The 21,508-nt window shown below is 42.9% G+C and overlaps 1 pseudogene; it reads left to right on the top strand.

Moving 5' to 3' along the window:
• Positions 1 to 1,070: 1,070 nt before the first annotated feature.
• Positions 1,071 to 17,213, top strand: LOC128772893 (immunoglobulin heavy variable 3-74-like; annotated as a pseudogene).
• Positions 17,214 to 21,508: the final 4,295 nt, after the last annotated feature.

Here is a 21,508-nt window from a genome sequence, read left to right as displayed (position 1 = left end):
ATGCCAATCAAAACCCTAATGAGATACCACCTGACACCTGTCAGAATGGCTACCTTAACAACTCAGTCAACAACAGACGTTGGCGAGGATGCAGAGAGAGGATCTCTTTTGCATTTTTGGGGGCAATGCAAGTTGGTGCAGCCACTCTGGAAAACTGTATGGAGATTCCTCACAAAACTAAAAATAGAACTCCCCTATGAACCAGCAATTGCACTACTAGGCATTTATCCACGGCACACAGGTGTTCTGTTTCAAAGGGACACATGCACCCCCATGTTTATAGCAGCACTATCAACAATAGCCAAAGTATGGAAAGAGCCAAATGTCCATCGATGGATGAATGGATAAAGAAGAAGGGGTAAATATATACACTGGAGTAATACTTGGCAATCAAAAAGAGTGAAATCTTGCCATTTGCAACTAAGTGGATGGAACTAGAGGGTATTATGCGAAGTGAAATGAGTCAGTCAGAGAAAGACAAAACTCATATGACTTCACTCATGAGGACTTTAAGAGACAAAACAGATGAACATAAGGGAAGGGAAACCAAAATAACATGAAAACATGGAGGGGACAGAGCATAAGAGACTCATAAATATGGAGAACAAACAGAGGGCTACTGGAGGGGTTGTGGGAGGGGGGATGGGCTAAACTGGTAAGGGGCACTAAGGAATCTACTCCTGAAATCATTGTTGCACTATATAATAACTAATTTCGATGTTAATTTTTAAAACTAAAAATAAATACTAATTAATAATAAAAAAATTAAAATATTTTAAGAGAAAATATTGCGTGATCATGCTGTTGAGGTAAATGTTTCTTAAAGATTATGCGAAGCCTCCATTAATAAAGGTAAAAATCCAAAACTGAAAAAAAAAAAGAATTCTTCATATTGTCACACCGCCATCCACACAAACTAATGTAGAAGTGCATCCCTAACCCTGTCATTCACTTTTACACAATCAAACCTAAGTCTGGAGCTTGATATATATGTCAGAGGACATGCAAATGGGGCCCGTTCTGTGCTGATAAAACCAACCCAGCCCGACCGTGCAGCTGGGAGACGAGCCCCAGCCCCGGGAGTCCCAGGTGTTCCCATTCTGTGATCAGCACAGAACACACACACCTCACCATGGAGTTTGTGCTGGGCTGGGTGTTCCTGGTTGCTCTTTTAAAAGGTAATTCATGGTGAACGAGGGACACTGAGTCTGTGAATGGATGTGAGTGAAACAGTGGATGTGTGACAGTTTCCTGACCAAGGTGTCTTGTGTCTGCAGGTGTCCAGTGTGACGAGCAGCTGGTGGAGTCTGGGGGAGACCTGGTGAAGCCGGGGGGGTCCCTGAGACTCACCGTTGTAGCCTCTGGATTCACCTTCAGTAGCAACAGCAAGGACTGAGTCTGCCAGGCTCCAGGGAAGGGGCTGCAGTGGGTCGCATGTATTAGATATGACGGAAGGAGCACAAGCTATGCAGACTCCGTGAAGGGCCGATTCACCATCTCCAGAGACAACGCCAAGAACACGCTGTATCTGCAGATGAACAACCTCAAGACCGACGACACGGCCACATATTACTGTGCGAAAGACACAGCGAGGGGACATCACTGGGAGCCCAGACACAAACCTCCCTGCAGGAGGGGATCAGCACCACCAGGGGGCGCACACTAGGCACAATTCTCCTTTGTGTTCCCAGGCGCAGGTGCAGATGGAGGTTACAGGCAGGTTTCCTGTCAGGGTCTGGGGCTTCCTCTCCACACAGCAGTTTCCCCAGGGAGCCTCCCTGGTTATATGATTCTGTGTTTACCTATTAACTCTCTGAATTAGCAACTGGGTTGTCATAGGGAAACTAGACTAACATGCACAAAGACACAGTTGTTTGCACTTGCTTACTCTGATCCCTCAATATGAGTGACTTACAGATTTCCTGAGGCACAACAGCTGCACATTTACAGGATTCCCAGATGCGCTCCCTGTGCAGCCAGGACCACAGGATCCCACAGCTCCTCCTTATCCTCACCCAGCCCTTGTCCCAGTCAAACAACGTGACACTTTCTTCATAGCCCTTTGCTACTCAGGACTTTAAATGAGCTACAGCTTTATTCAATTACTCTAAAGGAGAGACAAACAATCTCCATGTATTAGGCAAGATTCCCCTGAGGAACACAACCCAAATGTCATTGGTTTCCATAACTAAATATGTTGAGAAGACCCATGATCTACTGTCACAAGCTGAAGACCCAGGAAAACCAGTGATGTAATTCTTGTCTGATTCTGACTAGAGTCTAGTCTCAGAACGTGGAGAGCTGATGATGTAACTCTCAGAAAAAGGGCCAGAGGAGACCAATATTCCAGTTCAAACAAGCACATGGGAAGTAAAAATGAGGGAATTCGTCCTCCATCTGCATCAGATTCTATTCACAAACTTAATGGAATGGGTGGTGCCCAGGCAGAAAGAAACCATAGATGGAAATGCAAATCTCTTCTGGAACACATCACAGACATCCACAGAAACAGTGGTGAATCTGGGCACCCATGACACAGTCAAGATAACCTATAAAGTTAATCATGACAAGTCAACCCCCTGTAAACGTGGAGCTCAAAGACTGAAGATTTAAAAGTCAATCCCATCATTGGGGTGGAGTCTGGTGGGCACAGCAGTGCTCCTGTGGAGGAGGGCAGAGGCACATAAGGGGAACTGTGGTCTGAGTATCCCCTGGGTCGCATGGGGAGAGACAATTCCCTTCGTGGAGTGCATTTGGGAGAAGGTGCATTGCCTCTCATAGGACAGGAGAGCTGACAGGCACCATTAAAGTTCCCTGATCATTAGCATAGGAGCCTCTTCTGAGAGCAGCTAGCTGGACACTGCCTTCTGGTTGTTCTTCACCATGCACTCCAAGCCCCTAGTATTGATCCAGCTGCCCATCTGGGGTAAATCAGCTCCAGGCACAGCACACCAAGACCCTCTCCCAGAGGATCAGTGGGGTCCCTGTCATATTGAGTTCACACAATTTGGAGTTTTCAAACCCAGCTAGAGCTCCTGAGATAAAACATAAGAGCCCTGTGCCACCAGATGGGCCAATGGCTTGGACGCAGACAGGGTGAAAGCAATTCTGACGGAAGCCTGGGACCCACAAGTGTTCTTGCTGTGTGAGGGCTTCCTGAACAGGGGAGGCTGGGACCTCCAACTCCAGGGACTAGAGAGGGAGCTGATGCCAATATTTCCTTCCACCAATCAGCATGGACAGATTTCACTCAGCAGCACAGCATCCCCAGTGCAAGCTGAGCCACTAACACCGAGCTCCACCTACTCCAGCACCCATCAAGTGTTTACTTACTAGGAAAGAGTGCCTGGCAACCAGACCACCACTACACCCCTTCCTCCAAAGACCACCGTAAACCCCCACACGCATCAAGTCAGCTGATCATACAGTGACGCATATCCTCACCTCTAGGGGAGATAGGAATTAGCCTCTTTTAACAAGCAGACCAAACTCACCTAATTAAAACTCACAACACTGGGCACAAAGTCCAACACTCCCCACTGGAGGCAGGAGAAAATCTGCAGAGGACTGTCCTGAGGGACAGAGCAGCCAAAACACGACAGCCCAGTGCCACGGAACATAAAACAAATGCTTCATGAAGTGTCAGGCCCTGGACAGTATGTGAACACTGCTCAATAAAGATACTACCCTAGAAGCAGAAAAGATAACAGGATTTTCTAAAACATTTAAGAAGGCAGAGACACAGACAACATGATTGAAGAACTCATCCTAAAAGAAAAAATGATAAAAGGTCATTGTGAGGGATATAATTAAAACACATAAACTAATGTGCCTCAAACAGAATTTCTAAAAACTCTCATAATGAAACAGGATTTTCAAAAAGTATCATAAGGATACTAGCTGTGCTTGAGGAAAATATATGAGACATGAAGGATACGCTTACTGCAAACAGAAAAGACCTAAAAACTAGTCAGGATGAAATTTTAAATGTTGTAACCGAGATGTGAAACTGATTGGATATAATGACCTCAAGGCGGAAAGAAGCAGATGAATGAGGAAGGGACATAGAAGATAAAAGTATGGGGGAAATGAAGCTGGAAAGAAGAGGAAAATTAAAATATTGCATCACAAACATACACTTAGGGAATTCAGTAACTCCATAAACTGTAATAACATTCTTTTGAAAGGAGTCCCAAAAGAATAAGAGGGAGAAAAAGGGGATACAATTTAGCTGAGTGAATATAGTGAAAATTTCCACAAGCTGGGGAAGGAAACAAACATCCACCTCTAGAAGGCAGAGAGAACACCCATTAAAATAAAAAAAAAAAAGCAGGCCAACACTGAGACATATCATAGGAAAATGGCAAAATATCCAGATAAAGAAAAACCATAAAAGCATCAACACAAAAGAAGTTGCTAACTAACAAGGGAAGATTAAAAAAAAACTATGGCAGATGTCTCTACAGAAACCTTCATGCAAGTAGGGAGTGGCATCATATCCTCAACATGCGCAATTGAAAATTTTGCAGCTAAGAATACTTTCTCCAGTAAGGCAGTCATTCAGATACAAGGAGTGATAGAATTTCCCTGACAAACAAAAACCAAAGGAGTTCATGGCCTCTAAATCAGCCCTGTGAGAAATTAAAGGGGACCCTTTGAGTGGGAAAGGAAGACTAAAAGTAACAAAGACTAGAAATAAGCAGAGAAAATCTCCAGAAACAATGACTTTGGAGGTAACACTATGGCACTAAGTTTATATCTATCAATAATTACCGTGAATGTACATGGGCAAAATGCTCCAATCAAAAGACATAGGATACCGGAATGGATAAAAACAAATACAAGATCCTTCTACACACTGCACACGATTGACTCATTTTCAACCTAAAACACCTGTAGATTGAAAGTGAGGGAAGGGTGAATAATTTATCATGCTAACGGACGTCAAAAGAAAGTTGTAGTACCATACTCATATCACACTACCCAGTTTTCAAACCAAAGTTTGTTACAAGAGATCAGGAAGGCAGTATATCATCATAAAGGGGTCTATCCAACAAGAAGATCTGAAGCTTTAAATATTTATACCCCCAAAATGTAAGCACTGAAATATATAACTCAATTAATAAGAAACATAAAGAAACTCATTGATAATAGACAATAGTAATAATAGAGAACGTTAACACTCCACTTACAACAATGGAAAGACAATTTAAGCTGAAAATCAATAAGGAAACAATGGCTTTGAAAGACACATGGACTGAATGGACTTAACAGACATATTCAGAACATTCCATCCTAAAGCACCAGAATACACATTCTTTTTGAGTGCGCATGGAACATTCTCCAGAACAGATCACATACTATGTCACAAATCAGCCCTCTACAAGTACAAAAAGACTGAGATCATTCCATGCGTATTTTCAAACCACAACACTATGAAACTTAAAGTCGACCACAAGAAAAATTTGGGCAACACCACCAAAACATTAGGTTAAAGAACATTGTAGTAAAAGCTGAATGAGATTTTCAGGAAATTACAGAAGCAATAAAAAATACATGGAAGCAAATGAAAATGAAAACATGCCCGTTCCAAACCATCTGGAGGCAGCAAAGTTGATGGAAGAGTGAAATATATAGCAGTACAGGCCAAACTCAAGAAAGAAGAAAGGTCTCAAACACACAACCACTTTACAACTAAAGAAACTAGGAAAAGAAGAACAAATGAACCCTAAAGCCAGCAGGAACAGGTAAACAAAAAAGATTAGAGAAGAAATAAATGATATAGAAACAAAGAAAAACAGTAGAACAGATGAATGAAACTATAAGCTGGTTTCTGTAAGAATAAATAAAAATGAAAACCCATGGGCAGACTTGGCAAAAAAAAAACAGAAAGGACGAAAGTAAATATAATCAGAATTTGAGAGGAGACATCGCGACTGACACCACAGAAATACATCTATGAGACAATAGTTTGGAGATTTATATGCCAACAAATTGGGCAATCTGGAAGAAATGGATAAATTCCCAGAATAATGAAGACTACCTAAACTGAAAAAGGAAGAAAGAGAAAACGTGAACAGACTGATAATGAGCAAAGAATTTGAATCTTTAATCAAAAATCTACTGACACACAAAAATCCAGGGCCAGATAGGTTCACAGGTGAATTCTACCAGATATTTAACAAGAGTGTGAAATATTCTATTTAAGTAGAATAGAATATTCCTGTCTTCACAAACTGTTCCAAATAATAGAAATGGAAAGAAAACTTCCAAATTCATTCTACAAGATGAGTATGATCACAGTTTTAAACCAGATTAAACCCCACTAAAAATGAGACTTACAGGCCACTAGCCCTAATGAGCAAGAATGCAACAATTGTCAAGAAAATACTTGCAGGGGCGCCTGGGTGGCTCAGTTGGTTAAGTGTCCGACTTTGGCTCAGGTCGTAATCTCGCGTTCCGTGAGTTCGAGTCCCGCGCGGGCTCTGTGCTGATAGCTCAGAGCCTGGAGCCTGTTTCAGATTCTGTGTCTCCCTCTCTCTGACCCTCCCCCATTCATGCTCTGTCTCTCTCTGTCTCAAAAATAAATAAACGTTAACAAAAAAAAAGAAAGAGAATACTTGCAAATTGAATCAACCAATACATTAAGAGGATCCTTTAATGTGACCAGGTTGGATTTATTCCTTGGCTGTAAGGGTGGTTCAACAGTCACAAATAAATCAATGTAATACATACCATCAATCAGAGAAAGGATACGAATGATATGACCCTCTTAATAGATGAAAAAAAAAATTTTTGACATAGTACAGCATCCTTTCTTGATAAAACCCTCAACAAGGGGTAGAGGAAACACACCTCAAATTCATAAAGTCCATACATGAAAACCCCACAGCTAATATCCTCAGTGGGGAAAAAAACTTTTTCCTCTACTATCAGGAACACAAGAGGGACGTCCACTCCCATCATTCTACTTAACACAGCAGTGAAAGTCTTATCCTCAAAAACAGACAACAAAAATAAAGAAAGAAAGAAAGAAAGAAAGAAAGAAAGAAAGAAAGAAAGAAAGAAAGAAAGAAAGAAAGGCATTCAAGTTACAAAAGAAGAAGTCAAACATTCCCTCTTCTCAGATAACATGACACTGTATAAAAAAACTCAAGACTCCACCAAAATATTGCAAGAACTGATACACAAATTCAGCAAAGTCACAAGATACAGTATCAACATACTGAAATCAGCTGCATTTCTACACAGCAATAATGAAGAAACAGAAAGAAAAATAAAAAAACTATCCATGCCGTTTACAACTGCAACAAATATAATGGGATACCTAAAGAGTTAAAATATCCATAATCTGAAGACTCTAAAAATGGTGAAAGAAACTGAGGATGACACAAAAAAATGGAAACACTTTCATGTTCATGGATTTAAGGAGCAAGTAGTGTTGAAATGTCTCTGCTACACAAAGAAATGGTGGCTTCATGATTATGGATTTCATGCTATATTACAAAGCTATATTATCAAGACAGTAAGCTACAAGCACAAAAGAGACACATAGATCAAGAAAACAGAAGAGTAAACCCAGATATGGACTCACAAATGTATGGCCACCTCATCTTGGATGAAGTAGGAAAGACTATGTAATGGGAAAAAAGACAGCCTTGTCAACAGAGGGTGTTGGGAAAACTGGACCAGAACATGCAGAAGAATGAAACTGAACCACTTTCTTACTCCATACACAAAAATAAATCCAAATGGGTGAAAGACCTAAATGTGAGACAGGAGACCATCAAATCCTAGAGGAGAACAGGCAGCAACCTCCTGGACTTCAGACATAGCAACTTCTTACTAGACATGTCTTGAGAGGCAAGGGAAACAACAGCAAACTTGAACTACTGGGACCTCATCAAAATGAAAACCTTCTGCACAGCTAAAGAAACAATCAACTAATCTAAAAGGCATTCTACAGAAATTAAAAAGGTATTTGCAAGCCACATATCTGATAAAGGCCTACTATCCAAAATCTATAAAAAAAACTTCTCAAACTCAACACCCAAAATACAAAGAATCCAGTGAAGAAATGGTCAGAAGACATGAGGAGATACTTTTCCAAACAAAGCATTCAGATGGCTAACCGACACACGAACATTCGCTCAACATCACTCATCATCAGGGAATTACAAATCAAAACTACAATGAGAGATGACTGCACACCTGTCAGAATGGCTACAATTAACAACTCAGGAAACAACAGATATTGATGAGGATGAGGAGAGAAGGGAACCCTTTTATACTCTTGGTGGGAATGCAAAGTGCCCGGACCATTCCAGAAAACAGTTTAAAAACTAAAAATTAAACAACCTTTCACTCCAGCAATTGCTCTACTAGGAATTCATCCAAAGCATACAAAACTTCTGATTTGAGGAAGTACATGCACCCCAATGTGTACAGCAGCATTAACTATGACAGCCAAACTGAGGAAAGAGACCAAAAGTCCACCATGTGATTAATCTGCTATATGTATAGAATGGCATATTACTCAGTCATAAAAAAGAATGAAATCTTGCCATTTGCAAAGATGTTGATGCAGCTACAGGGCATCATGCTAAGCAAAGTAAGTCAGTCAAAGATGACAAACACCATATGATTTCCTCCTATGGGGAATTTAGATCTAGGGGAAGGGGAAAAAGAGCAAGAAATCATAAAAAAAAAACTCTAAGGTTAGAGACCAAACTGAGGGTTGCTGGAGGGTAGGTGTGTGGGGGATGGGATAATGGGTGTTGGGGATGAAGGAGGCCACGTGTTGTGATGAGTACTGGGTGTTAATGTAAGTGATGAACCAATAAATTCTACTACTGAAATTAATATTACACAATATGTTAACTAACAAATATTTAAACACAAACTTAAAAAATTTAAAAAGTGGAAAAAAGGAAGGGAGAATTGTTGTCACAAATTGTCATGAACATGGAATCTAAGGTAGTGAGTCTAACGTCTTGCATTTACTCATTATATCCCTAACTGATGGTGGACATAAATTAACATACTCATGAATTTTCACAGCAGTGCCAGGTGAGCTGGAATTCAAACCACAGCTGCCCTTCCCAACTCCCCTGTGCCCACACATCATGGGCAGCTTGTCCAGACACCTGCACAAGAACCCAGGTTGGGCCTCAGCAGGGACCCACATCTGCAGAACTGGAAAGTGTGGACAGTTGACGCTTCCTGAGAAGCTCTGGGGTTCCTTCCCCAACTTGCTGTCTCAGCTCCCTTGTCTTCCTTTCCTGTCTCTTGAAGAGAACCATGTCCCCTATTAGTGGTTCATGAAAGTGAGGGGCTATATGTTCTATACACATTCAATATGACAGGTAACATACAAGGGGACAAAAAAAAAAAAACCCATATGATGCAGCCTCTCTCGCGGCTCCTATCACCCAATGTGGTAGAGTACAAATAAACCTAAGTATTCATTTGGTCAAAAATTGCACAGCACGTTGGGAAAGTATTAAGAGATGAGAAGCCTGAAAGAATTCCACAAATGCAGATATGAGCTCCCCTTGGGAGGAAGAAGAAAAATTACAGTCCCAAACACGCAAGAGTAAAATAATTTTAGGAAATGATACAAGAGCTTCAATGCATTCTATTCATGAAGTGTCTAAAATTGGCAATGCAAAAATGGATTTTGAGGGTTTCACATAGAATTGCGAAGGAAAAATTGTGTCAAGAACTCAGTTGTGTGCACAGAGCTCAGCGGCTCCTGAGACATATAGAAAGCCCACCACCTGAAAAGGTAAACGTGTTTTTGGACCCCAGGAGCATATCTATCAAATCTGATGAGCAGTCTGGCCAAAGAGACACAGAATGGCAACTCTTGTGAAATTTGAACTTCAATTTCCTATATTTCCACTTAATTTCCATATATTAGGAAAAACCATGCCACAAAAATGATTTGCTAGAGTCTATAAATTTAAAAACAAACGACAAAACTCTAAGTCACCAGAGACCAAATAGGGAACATGTCAACATTGAGAGAAACCAGAAAAAAAAACAAGACTTTTAGTTACATTGTAAGTCAAGAAATCAGTGGGGTGCCTGGATGGTTGAGTCAGTTAAGTGTCTCACTTCAGCTCAGGTCTCGGTGTCACAATTTGAGGGTTTGAGCCCCGTTGTCAGGCCCTATGCTGACAGCTCAGAACCTGGAGCCTGCTTCAGATTCTGTGTCTCCCTCTCTCTCTGCTTTTCCCTGCTCACGTTCTGTTTCTCTATCAACAATAAACATTTTAAAAAAATATTAGTCATAAGCAATCAATCATCAAGAAAATGAAAACTATAGCTAAGAACACAAGACCCATAAAAAGAAATGGTATAAATAGACTTTGTGAAAATCAATTCCGCTTATCTGCCCACGTGAATACCAATAGTAAGATAAGTTACAGAGTAAGAGACAACATTCACAAATTGCATAACCACCAAGGGACCTGCATCTTGAATATGCTAAGAACCCTCAACAGTCAATAGGAAGAAAGGAAACAAACCTCCATCAAACAAGCACAGCCTTGTGTAGTAGACATCCTATCCTTGAGGTTATAGACACATTAGTTACTGACTGGAGAAGACTCTTCACACCATCGACTGTCAGGGAAATTCAAATCAAGAATGCAACAGATGCCCTATACACACATTCCAATGGCTCAGGTAGGAACAACTCTGACAACAACATCCAGGTGAGCATCCAGCATACGTGGGGCCTCAAACAATGCAGGAAGGTTGACAAACAAACACCAGCTCTGGAAAACCGTTGGCTGTTGCTTATGAAATTATACATGGATGACATAAAAAGGAACCTGGAAATACCACTCCCGAGTATTTGTCCCTGAAGAATGAAATCCCATGCTCAAAAAATAAATGGTGTGTAAATATTTACAGCATCTTTCTTAGTGTTAGAAGCTCAGAATAAGGCAAAAGTCTTTCTAAATATAAAGGAATAAACCAACTACGAAACTTCCATCAATGGGATGCTTTGCCAGAGAACTGTGACACTACTGATGCACACCTGAAATCAGGTGAAACTCAAAGACATGATGTGGAGGGAAGGGCAGTAGTCCCATAATTACAGAGGTGATGTGACCTGGGACATTCACACAGCCAGACCATGGTGACAGTGGTTTGGTTGGGCATTCCTTATCTCTTTCTTTCCCAAACCACATGATGAGATACTCTGCTTCATTTGACAGCACTCCTATGTTCAACCACCCTCTGATGTATGGAGTCTCCACAGACTGAACCCTACAACCTCGGACTCCTCTGAATGGAGAGTTGTTGAGATCATACTCTGATGTGTGTTCTGACAGGAGCTGTTGCCTCCACTGTCCCTGGCTCTGGCTCTCTCCTGCAGGTGAGGGGGAGTAGGTTAGGAATCCTCCACTGAAACCATCTGTCTCCTGCACCTGACTCTCCCACAACATGAGGCCCAGACCTTCTTCCTCACACTTAACTGGAAATGAAGTCAGTTCTATAGGAACAGATTTGCTCCTTGGATTAGAGGATTACTCCATCTCCCCCTTACCCTGGGCAATATTCTGGGCAAAGGTCTGCAGCTGCAGGGGGTGTCGGGGACAAACAGCATTCCAAACAGTTTGGAAACTGAGGGCTCTGTTTAGGGGTGGCTGGCAGCTTCACTGCCTTGTGGCTTGCTTGTCCTGGTGGCATGAGACTCCTGCCATACAAGTCAGGTCTGGGGTGATCAGGTTCCCAGCATCCCTAGTGGACTGTGCCCAGGGCAGAGCTTCCTTCCTGGGAGTGGGGCTGCCAACAATGAGTGAGTCGCACATCTCAGTGGCACCTGCTGGGGCTTGGCCTCAGCAGCAAACAGCTTAGGGTCACTGACATCCTGTCCCTCTGGGAAAGAGTCCTCTGAACAGGAGCTGGTCACCGGGAACCGTGTGTATTGGCTACAACAGTCTGGAGGGGAGATTGCAGCCAGGCTCAGGGGCACCTTCCTATAGTCCCAGTTACTTGCACTGGAGTTTCTTCTTGCTGATCTGGGGTGGGAAAGGAAAAGAACATACCTTAGTTCAAATAGTCTAGGTATTCTTTCTGGTAGTATATTTTCTGCAATAAATGCTTCTTCATGGGCCGTATGCCAACATGGCCATTTGCAGGCACTATAAATACATTATTTGAGTTTTTCTTCAAATTCCAGTTAGTTAACATGCAATGTACTATTACTTTCAGGTGTAAAATATAGTGATTCAACATTGCAATACAGCACCCAGTGTTCGTGATGAGCGCTCCCCTTAATCCCCATCAACTACCTCCCCATCCCTCCACACACCCTCCCCAGGGTAACCATCAGTTTTTCCCCTATAGTTAAGTATCTGTTTCGTGGGGCTTACATGGTTCCATGGGTTAGGCCCACGACTCTTGATCTGGGCTCTTGTCTTGATCTCATCATTCCTGAGATCGAGCCCCACTTTGGTTTCTGCACTGACAGCACGACGTTTCCTTGGGATTCTCTTCCCATCTGCCTCTGCCCCACCTCCCATTCTCTCTATAAATAAATAAGTGAACATTGAAAAAATCGCCTATTTCTTGGTTTGCCTCTTTTATTTGTCCCTTTGCCCATTTGTTGTTTCTTAAATTCTACATATGGATGAAATCATGTATTGGCCTTTCTCTGACTTATTTCAGTAAATATAATACTCTCTAGGCCCATCCCTGTCCTTAACAATAGGTAATGTCATTCCTTTTACGGCTGAGAAATATTCCAGTGTGCGTGGACGGGGTTATGTGGATATACCACGTATTCTATACCCATTCATCAATCAATGCATACTTCGGCTGGGTTGTTTCCATAGCTGGGCTGTTTGTGACATAGCTGCTATAAACAGAGAGGTACAATTCCCTTAAATTAGTATTTTTGTATCCTTTGGGTAAATACCTAGTAGTGCATTTGTTCTATCATAATGTAGTTGTATTTTTAGCTTTCTAAGGAACCTCCATGCTGTTTTCCATAGTGGCTGTGCCAGTGTGCATTCCCACCAGCACCTCCAAAAGGATCCTCTTTCTCTGCATCCTCACCAACACCTGTTGTTTCTTGTGCTGTTGAGTTCAGCCTTTCTGACCAGTGTGAGTTGATATTTCATTGTAGTTTGGATTTATATTTCCCTGATGAGGAGTGATGTTGACCATATTTTCATGTGTTTAGTGACAATCTGTAGGTCACATTTGGAAAAATGCTTATTCATGTCTTCTGGCCATGTTTTAATAGGATTATTCAGTTCTGAAGTTGAATTTTATACCATATATAGAAAACCTGAAAGACTCAACCAAAAAAAAAAACCCGCTAGAACTGGTACAATAAACCTGTAAATTTGTAACATACAAAATCAACATATAGAAGTTTGTTACATTTCTATACACCAATAATGAAGCAGGAGAAAGAGAAACCAAGGAATCAATCCCATTTAAAATTACACCAAAAACCATAATATACTAGAAATAAACCTAAGTAAAGAAGTAAAAGATCTGTAGTCTGAAAAGTCTGGGACATTTATGGAAGAAATTGAAGAAAACACAAAGAAATGGAAAAATATTCCATGCACATGGATTAAAAGAAAAATCATTGTTAAATGACAATACTATCCAAAGCAACCTAGACATTCAATGCAAATAATTCAATTTCCTGTCAAATAATACCAGCATTTTTCACAGAGCTAGAACAAATAACTCTAAAATTATCATGGAACCACAAAAGACCCCAAATAACCAAAGATCTTGAAAAAGAAAAAAACCTGGAGGCATCACAATTCTGGATATCAAGCTATATTACAATGCTGTAGTCATCAAGACAGGATGATACTGGCAAAAAATAGACACATACATTGATGGAAAAGATTAGAAAACCCTGAAATGGACACATCACTATATGATCAACTAATCTTTGACAGAGCAGGAAAGACTATCAAATGGAAAAAGTCCCTTCAACAACTGGTGTTGGGAAAACTGGACAGCATCGTGAACTTGTAAGGAACCTGGACCACTTTCTTACAGTACACACCAAAATAAATACAAATTGAATGAAAGACCTAAATGGGAGACAGGAAACCATCAAAATCCTAGAGGAGGACACGGGCACCAACCTCTTTGACCTTGGCCAGAACAAGTTCCTACTAGACATGTCCCTAGAGGCAAGGGAAACAATAGCAAAAATAAACTATTGGGATCTCATCAAGATAAAAAGCTTCTGCACAGCAAAGAACAAATCAACAAAACTAAAAGGCAACTGACAAAATGGGGGGAGATATTTGTATGACATCTCAGACAATGGGTTAGTATCCAAAATCTACAAAGAACTTACCAAACTCAACGCTCAAAAAACAAATAATCCAGTGAAGAAATGGGCAGAAGACATGAATACATATTTTTCCAAAGAAGACATCCAGATGGCAAAATGACACGAATAAAGATGCTCAACAACACTCTTCATCAGTGAAATATAAAGCAAAACCACAATGAGATACCAACTCACACCTGTCACAATGACTAAAATTAACAAGTCAGAAAACACAAAATATCAGCAAGGATGCAGAGAAAGCGAAACCCTTTCGCACTGTTGATGGTAATGCAAACTGGCGCAGCCACTCTGGAAAACAGTGTGGAGATTCCTCAAAAAATGAAAAACGGAACTATCCTGTGATCAAGCAATTGCATTTATCCAAGGATACCAAAGGTATCCAAAGGATACCAAAAGGCTGATTCGAAAGGGCACGTGCATCCCAATCTTTATGGCAGCCTTATCAACAAAAAACAAATTGTGGAACAGCCCAAATACTCATCAACACATAAATGCATAAAGAGGTGGTAAATATATACAATGCAATATTACTTAGCCATCAAAAAGAATGACATCTTGCCAATTACAATAATGTGGATGGATCTACAGTGTATTATGCTAAGTGGAACAAGTCAGTCAGAAAAAGTCAAATATCCTATGATTTCACACATTAGTGGAATAGAAGAAACACAACATACAGAAAGGAAAAATAAAATAAATCAAAACAGAGAGGGAGGAAACCAGAAGACACTCTTAAATACAGAGAACAAACTGAGGGGAAGTGGGGGAGGTGGGCTAAATGGCATGTGGCCATTAAGGAGGGCACTGGGTGAAATGAGAACTGGGTGTTATATGTATGCGATGGTTCTCTAAATTCTACCCCTAAAATCAGTACTACACTGTATGTTAACAGATTGAATTTACATTAATATAATACAAGAAAATTATATATAGAGAGAGACTACCTCAAAATAGCAAGCTTCTGCACAGTGAAGGAAACAAGCAACAAAACAAAAAAAACAACCTATGGAATGGAAGAAGATATCTGTAAATGACATGTCCTCAGGGTTAGTTTCCAAAACGTATAAGTTTTTTAACTTGTTTTCAAATTATCAGTAGAGAGTGTGTCCATGCAGTTCAGCACACTGTTGTGTGAGAAGCAAAACTCGTGTCTTCCACTTTTATATTGTGGTAAGATCTCACTGAACATGAGACCCAGACTCTTCACAAAATTTTAACCATACATTACAGTATTGTTAATTACAGGGGTAATGATGTGGAGACCCCTCTAGAACTTAATCATCTTGCATAACACAAAATCATAGCCCTTGAGATCTACTCCTCACTGACCCTCCCTGCCAGGCCCTGGAAACTGCCATTTCACTCTCCATTTCATTGGTATCAAAACCCAAATTCAGCTGCCTGGTGCTGGAAAGGTCAATGTTCAAAGTTTTAGTTTGGGTGGCAAAGGAATTTGAGCTATATTCAGAAGGCCAGCCACTGGGGAAAAGGCAAACTCTTGTCCAAACGCCACCTCTGAGGTTTCTCCCTGACCCAGGGCGTTTTAAAGCAGTAGAGGGTACTTAAACAAGCAAGGCAGTGCCATGGTCAAAACCATCTTTTGATCATGGGCAGACTCCATGGTGCAAGCTGCCAAAGTAACCTCAACTCCCCTCCATCTCCAGCTGAAGAGGGAACCAAACTACATGAGACTGCCAGAGGCCAGGAAAGAACCCCCATAAGGGATTAGAGGAGAAAACCCCTGGGGCTCACACATGGTCAGCAGTACTTTCTGTTCTCCCCAGCTGGCATAAGAAAATACTAAAATACAACCTTGTAGTTCACCAATCATCACTCAGAATACTGACAAATGTTTTCCTCAGTGAACTCAGAGGAACCTTCAAAGCAAAAACCAAAAGGACCAAATGGCTTGCAAACTAATAGCCAAGGAGAGTAAGACACACAAAACTAGAAAGAGATTTTTTGCATCCCCCATAAAGGTAAAATTGACAATGTTTACCTCCACATCACAAGGAAGCAAAAGCAGTGGTCTCTGTAATGAGGAAAAGTAGTCATCCAAAGAAAGTGACCCAGCAGTACCAAAGGACATGGAATAGGTAGAGAAGTTCAGGGTGTTATAACTGCATAGCCCATATGCAAGTAGCTTCAGTAAAGATTGAAGGTGTTGACTACAGCCATGCCTCTGGGTCCAAATCCCTACCCATGTCCATGTGACCACTCTTGACCATGGCCCACCTGACCCTCCCACATCCACCCCAGCCGAACTGATGTGCAGGGTCACCCAATGCCACACCCTGGGACTGTTGCCGAACCCCACAGGGGGCCCCCAAGAGCAGGGTGCTGGCCACCTGGCACAGCCCTCTGTTCTCTCTGATGGTCTAGACCTAGTTTTGCTGAGGATCCTCCATTTATCCATTCTCACTGGCAGATGTCCCTGAGCAGGGGCATGAGGCTGGCAGAGGGCCAGGTCACCCTGAGGGCACCCCTCTTGCTGTTTGCACTCTGGGCAGTGCTGGCTCCTGTGTAGGGTTCTCAAGGGCATCCCTCATGGTGCTACATCTCCTCTGAGATGGTAATTCCCAAGAAGGAGCCGCACCACAGCAAGGGCATTCAGATGCCTGGCTGGCTGTCCTATAGCCTGCGTTTTGGGGGCAAGAGACATGTTATGCACATGCGGCACAAGAAACTCTTTTGGTCCAGACTCTGCTGATGATGACTCAGGATGCTCAGGGAGCATCCTGACTACACTTTCATGCCTCCAGACTGTTACTACCTCGGCTACCTGGAGGAGATTCCTCTTTCCATGGTCACAATCAACACAGGCTATGGCAGCCTTGAAGATATCATGAAGTTGGATTAATTTGCCTATGAAATGAGACCCCTCGGTGATTTCCAATGGTTTGAACACTTTGTTTCTCACATAGTCGCAGACATCTGTGCAATGGGACCTACTTATAATCTAGGATATAAGGAGGACAGGGGACCCCCTGTTCCTCAAGGAAATGCCAGTGCAGCCCCAAGGATCTCTAGTAAGTTCTGTTCATCCCATCATGGAATTTTCAAAGAACTTGCTCTCAGTTTCAAAACAATGTATAGTGTGTTAACCACGTGGAAAAAAGTGCCCAATTCCGAATAAGGCTAGTTAGCTTAATTGAGTCAATATTTCATGGTATCGATGTAAGTTATTGGTTTCATGGTCATTTATAGTGAGAGACATCAAGCTCACGCGGGCAATTATGTGTTGCATCAGAGTCCTTTTGTCTCTTCAGTAGGATGAGTCAAAGTATTTTCGATTTCTTAAAACACATTCACCCTTAATGTGATTTGAGATGGGCCCCATGAGGTTCATTGCACTCCAGTTGTGTATTCTATATGCCATCCACCAGTGGGTTATATGCCATCATTCTGAGTTATTTAGGCAGACATTATTTACTCTTGTCTGTCATAGCAACACATCAGATGGCAAGAAATTGTGGCTTGTGCATTGACACTGATGAATGTGCTTGCCAAAAAAGGTCCAGCTGCCTTAGGACCCAACTAACTGGTATAATGGAAGCTTTCAGTAACTGTTCCTTCATTCATATGCAGCACATAATGAATTGTGGAACAGGCAAGTGCATGTTCAACACTGAACTGGTGCATTTAAATAAAAGCCTGACCCACTATCATTATGGAAACTACATAGTGGATCCAAGAAAGCAGTGTGACTGCGGCTCATTCAACCAGTGCTACAGCAATCTAGGCTGTATGCGTGATTGTATCTGAACCCCTGGGGGCAAATGTAATACAGGCAGACGCTATACAGACTGCACCAACTCCGCTGCTAGGACACTCTGCAGACCAATCCAAAATATACGTGATCTTCCAGAGTTCTAACATGGGGTGACCTTGGCGTACCCTGTGACTTCCATATGCAAGATGGAACCGCGTGCACTGAAGAGGGCTGCTGCTATCATGGAAACTGCACTGACCGCACTATTCATGGCCAAGAAATCTTTGGCAGAAATTCTGGGAAAGGTGAAGATGTCTGCTATACCATAAATCACGAAGGCAGCCGACATGGACACCGCAGAACACCCTGGGGAAGTCAACGCTGAACCTGTTCCCATACAGGCGTGCCGTGTGGAAGGCTGCAGTGTAGGAATGTCACACATCTCCCTCAGCTGCAAGAACATGTGGGATTCCATCTGTCTGAGATCCAGGGTTCAGATGTTTGGGGCTGGATTCACATCGTAGCACAGGAACAACCCAGATTCCTCATGTGAGAACTGGTACTTCCTGTGCTTCTGGAAAGTTCTGTCGGGATACCTACTGCACTGGCAGTGGGGCTCAGCTGAATTATGACTGTATCCCAGAGAAATGCAGTCACAGAGGGATGTGCAACCATAACAGGAACTGCCACTGCCACACAGGCTGGGATCCTCCATGGTGCACGGACAAGGCACTGGTGGGAGCACAGGTTGTGGACCCCTCCCAGAAGAATTCAGCCAGTCAGGCAAAGTCATGAATCCATGGTATATCTCAGAGTGGGTTTTGGTCACATTTATGCCATAATAGCTGCATTCCTCTTTGTTGTTTCTGGAAATGTCAGAACTATAAACACAGAGAAAGTTAAGGAAGAGATTTTTGGAGAAGACAATCCATAATTTAGCCTCCAGACCCCTGAACAACTATAGACAATGCATCTGGTGCATCTGTAAAAATACAGTATTGAGGCGGCACAGCTGACATCCACGTTTCCAAGGGTCTACGGGAGACACAGGGGTCCTCAGGGACATCACAGCTCTGACACCAGGTCTCTCATGGGTCACCGACCAGAACTCTGAAAGAAAACTTGAAAACTGCATGTTGTGGCTTTTATGTAGTTTTTAGGCCTGTAAGAACCCAAACTGAGCCTTAGTTTCTCGGAAGAGGACCTGAGTCAGAGCTGTGTCTTGAGCAGAAGTGTCTGGTTCCAGAATTAAGAGAAGTTGACACAAGCTCCTTCATTGGCAACTTCATGAGTTTTCTCCAAAACTACGCTGTTGTGGACTGAAAAGTTTCTCATTCTCCAGGTAATTTGTCTTACCCCAGTCCCATGTGGGCTCAGGATAATGGAGGGCTACCACCCACCCATACTGCCTGTCCCACACGGGGGTGTCTGCGGGCTGTGAGGGAAGGGTACTGGCATTAGGTTCCACTAGTGTAAGCTGTGCCTCGCTGGAGAGCAAATTCCCAAATGTGGGAGACTGAGACCATGAGGCTCAAAGGAGCACCCCATACATCAATCAGCAAGGTAGGCACAAGTGTCTATGGATGACTCTGGCATCCAGAGGGAGACTGGTAAATGTGAATCCCTGCTCTCTTTCTCTTGCCTACTTTTCAGTGAGTTTAACCGTAGATAAGAATCTGCCTAGGGTTCTCACTTTGGTTTCCCAAGCACCTTCTAGAATAACACAGAGGTGAGCCTGTGAAAGTTAGTGAATTCAGCCCCATCCGCTCCCAAGAAATCCTGTACTTGCTACCCTGTTTTCTATGTCCTGATCATTGCGAATGTGGGATGGAGGCCTGCCCTTCCCTGGGTCCTTGTGCCCTCTTGTTCTGGGCTCTGTAATCCATAAATCCTGTGCTTCCATTTCCTTTGTTGGGGGTGTACTGAAACCCCACCTTCAGTCACAAGGGGCCCGCACATCTCATGTACCCCAAACGAGGGCTCAGATGCCTAGGGAGCTGCCTGTCACCCACTGTGACTTCCTGTTGCCACTTCCTTCAGCAGGTCACAGTCTACATGTTCTTAATTCAGTCCAGAAGCTGAGTCCCACAATACATTTATCCCCACGGATGGGATTGGGAGCCTAGCTGATGCCCCCCTACAATGCCTTAGACCTAAGAATGGCTCACTCATTCCTCACCCTCACGTCTCAGCTGCTGTGGGAAGGAGCTGGTGCTTGCTGGTGGTCTGTAGCTTTGATTTGGGCTTATGCCAGGTGTTGCCAGAAACCCTCACCCTAAATTATCAGTGCCATAAAAGGTCAGACTCCCTGCAGAGACCAACAAGCAGGCACCAGTCTGGGTGCAGGGGTGTGTATTTCCTATTCACCTCCAAAGGAGGTGGACACCGAGGACAGTGTTCCTAGATTAGTGTTGAAGAAGACGCCACCTGCTTGGTCCACTGTGTTGCGGCCAGCACCGTGGTGTTGTGCTTGATTAGCCAGGCCTAGCTAGTGATGGAGGCAAATCTACAAGGAGCATCATGGCACCCAGGGTGGAGGACTTGGCCAAGGCAAGCTCCCCCTAGTGGCTGCAATCCTAGCTGCTGTCACCAATGGCTCCCCACTTGTCAGGTGTTGAGTGGGACACCTCAGTGTGGGAGGCCACAGAACACGAGTCTGGAAAGAGATAACTTCTATCCCAGATTTTCCCTGTCACGATCCACTACACCTACATGTCCAAGGACCAGCGTGAGAGACAGAAATGATGACAGGCACTATACCATCATGGAAATGCAAGGCTTCCTGGAATCATTTGTCCAAAGGGAGGGAGACAAGGACACTGATTGGCTTTTGTGGGTCTTCATCATTGCCTCCGAGCTGTTGCTTACAACGCTTGACATGCTGCAGCTGGCTGGATTGTTCCTAGACCACCAAAGTCATCATTCACTGAAAAACTCAAAGTATCCACAGCCTGTTTACAGAGACACCCTAGAGGAGCCTCCAGACTTTTCACTCTATCAAAAGACCATGACAAGCACACCAAGGCCCAGGGCAGGAGACACAGACAAAAAAAAAAAAAGGGGGGGAAGGCTCTGAGGAAGACGCTCCCCAAGCCCCCAGAGCCCACAGAGGTAGGAAGAAAGAAGCTCTGATTCCTGGGACTTGGATTTTTATGGCATGGCAGCACAGGCCCACTGGGAGAGGTCAAGCCCAGGTGACGCCATCCACCTCTAAGATAGAATGGGGACAATTCAAAGAGTGTGGGGTTTTTGTTTTTTGTTTTTGCCTTGTGTCATGCGCCCAAGATCCTTGACCATTTCCAACCTGGAGGAGAGGCCCTTGACAACACCATCTAAGGAGCTCTTCATGAAGGACCACTCTGACCTTAAGTCTGTGCCATTACATGCACAGTGGGGGAACAGGACGACATAGGTTCCTGTCCACGTGACAAGAATCTGATCTC

Source organism: Panthera pardus, unplaced genomic scaffold (assembly GCF_024362965.1).
Source record: "Panthera pardus isolate Hobbes unplaced genomic scaffold, ASM2436296v1 HiC_scaffold_24, whole genome shotgun sequence".
Lineage (NCBI taxonomy): Eukaryota > Metazoa > Chordata > Mammalia > Carnivora > Felidae > Panthera > Panthera pardus.
Note: the sequence above shows the minus strand (reverse complement) of the source record. Positions and strands in the feature narration are given on the sequence as shown.